Source organism: Carya illinoinensis, chromosome 12, assembly GCF_018687715.1.
Source record: "Carya illinoinensis cultivar Pawnee chromosome 12, C.illinoinensisPawnee_v1, whole genome shotgun sequence".
NCBI lineage: Eukaryota > Viridiplantae > Streptophyta > Magnoliopsida > Fagales > Juglandaceae > Carya > Carya illinoinensis.
This window is the reverse complement of record NC_056763.1, coordinates 24547294-24550059: the sequence shown is the minus strand read 5'-3', so window position 1 is coordinate 24550059 and position 2766 is coordinate 24547294.

Here is a 2766-nt window from a genome sequence, read left to right as displayed (position 1 = left end):
GAAATTTGTGGATAGACAATGTTAATGTTTATAAATAAATCTTATATTATTTGTGGATAAGATTTTAAGCATGTTTATAAGATTAGAGTAAACCTTTATCTTTAAAACATTTTTGTAAAATAAGTTAGGCCTATGAATTTTTTTATAATAAATACCAAAACCTATCATAGGACGAATGAGAGTATCCCCACACTAATTACCCTGTGACAAAAATTTTAAAAAAAATATTAATCTATATAGGAAGGAGGAAGGATGTTGAGAAATAAATCTCAAATTGTCTGTGGATAAGACTCTTGACATATTTATAAGGTTTGAGCAAACTTTTTATTTTGAATCGGTTTTACAAGATGGGTTAAATCCATTAATTTGTTTAGTTAAGGCCGTAGAGAAAATTCTTTGAAAATTTGTACTGCTAATGTAATTTTTTTAAATTATTTTAAAGCATATATATATATAATTAAAAAATAAACAAATACAAACTCTAAGAAAAAAAATTCATGATGGAGACAAATGATACAGTGCACCTATCATTTTCCTTTGGGAATACGTAGTGCATGTGAAAGTCATTAACAACGGCATGATGCTGTTCATGAATAAAAACTCCAAGAGATTGGCTGATTGCAGTGTTTCCTTGGTGGGTTCATGACATATACAATTGAAACACTAGGACACGTTTGCTCTTGGAATGTGCCTTCGAATGGTACAACTATTCTAAAGTGGTTTACGCTTTGTTTGATAAATGATTACTTTATTATTATTTATAAATAATTTTTATTTTTTTATTATTATTTATAAATCATCTAAAATGATTACTCCAGTATTTCAATTTAGAGCAATTGTCCCGTTTGGATAGTGATAATATTTTATCAATTTTTATTTAAAATTATTTTATCTCATTTTACTATTTAAACTGAAGCTAAATAAATAACTTTCACTTACAATTATTATTGCAACACAATTTCTCACACGCAATTAATAATCTTCATATTCACGTACTCATTGCATAAATGAGCATTTGACAAATCCATGCCCAAATTTTACGGCTTTACGGCAACCATTTTTAAAAAATAAATTTTTTTCTCCTAAGCAAACAAGTAAACTTCATAAAAAAAATTAAAAAATATAATACATGAGAAGGGGGCAGAGTTCCCTAACAAACACTCCAAAATAATAATAACAATATAAAGAAGTGCATAAAAAATAAAGAAGCGAGTTTTAACAACCAATTTCTTGATCTTCACCCAAGTCATACCAAGAGAATACCGTCTTAAAAAGACGGCTATAAGACGTTTGCAAAAAGTTGCGACCAATACCGCTAGAAGTAGTGAGAGTAGCGGGTGCACTGTTGTTTTGAGATAATTTTTAGAGAGATCCGCAATTCTTTCATTGAGATAACCGGTTAGGGAAAACGAAAATATAATAGAAAACATGTCATTGGATGGGCTGATTTGCGGCCAATGATTATCTACGTTCTAGCGCACTTGTGATGACATGGGACAGCCACGCGCTGGTGGGAAGAAAACGAGGTGACTCATATATGAAAGATCTTGGCGTGATGAAACTGCTAGTACGATGCGTGTAGCCGTCGGAAACATTATGCCGAGCATTTTGGCGCAACTCCGCACCATCCCAATAGATTGGCAGCTATAGGAAGTGTTGGTACGTCGCGTGTAGGCTGAAGGTGCCCAGAAAGAATTAGATTTGACCAAAATTGAACCACAAGAGGGATGAGGAAAAAAAATACTATATTGAAAGTGTATACACAATACATAAAAGGAAATGAGAAAGATAGGAGGGTGAAAGCTACAGTTCCACCCTCCTCTCTGGCCACAGTTGTCATAGAAATGAGGTTCCAGAGAGAATGGAGAGTATCTCTCTCTAAAATGGTCACTAGTAAGGAGAACATTATAAAACGACAACCTTAAATGTATAGAATGCTACACATTAGAAACATCAATCATCCTATTTGCCCACACATGCTACAATCTCTTCTATTTTCAAACCAAGCATACCTTTATATATAATATATATAATTATATATGAAATTTTTATATATAATTATATATTATATATGAAATAATTTTATATCATAATTTATAATATAAGATTTTAATCCTAAATACGAACATTTATCAATTTTTTTTATAATATGTTATAAGAGTTATAATATAATATAGTTAACTTAGTATGTTAGTATTAATACTATGATATTAGTATAATATTAATAATATGATATTAATACAGTATCATATTAATATAGTATCATACTATGATATATATTAGTATTATACTATGATATTAGCAAAATATTATAATTTATAGTAATAACACTATAGATATATTAATATATAATATAAATTGACACTTGATTAAAAAAGAGAGATAAATCGATAAAATGAAAGAATCGGTTTATAAAGATGAGAAATTCTATTTATAATTTTTAAGTGGGGACTGTATATGCAGGTCTTTTATTAAAAAAAAAATATTATTTTAAAAAAGATAATTTAATAATTTTAAAAATAAAATTATATATGTTTGTATTACATTCCTTAAATAGAGAGTATACGTATCATTGTTATGTAAAGATAACGGTACGGAATCAATTAATCTCCTGAGTCCTAAGTTTATAGCTAAATTATTTCTCTACTGAAAAATACGAATAATTTTGTTGTTTTCTTTTTAACTCGCAGCTGGACAAAGACGGCCTCACGGCGCCAAGATCTCTCCCCTGGCTCCACTGGCCTATGGCATCCCTCCACGTCGCCC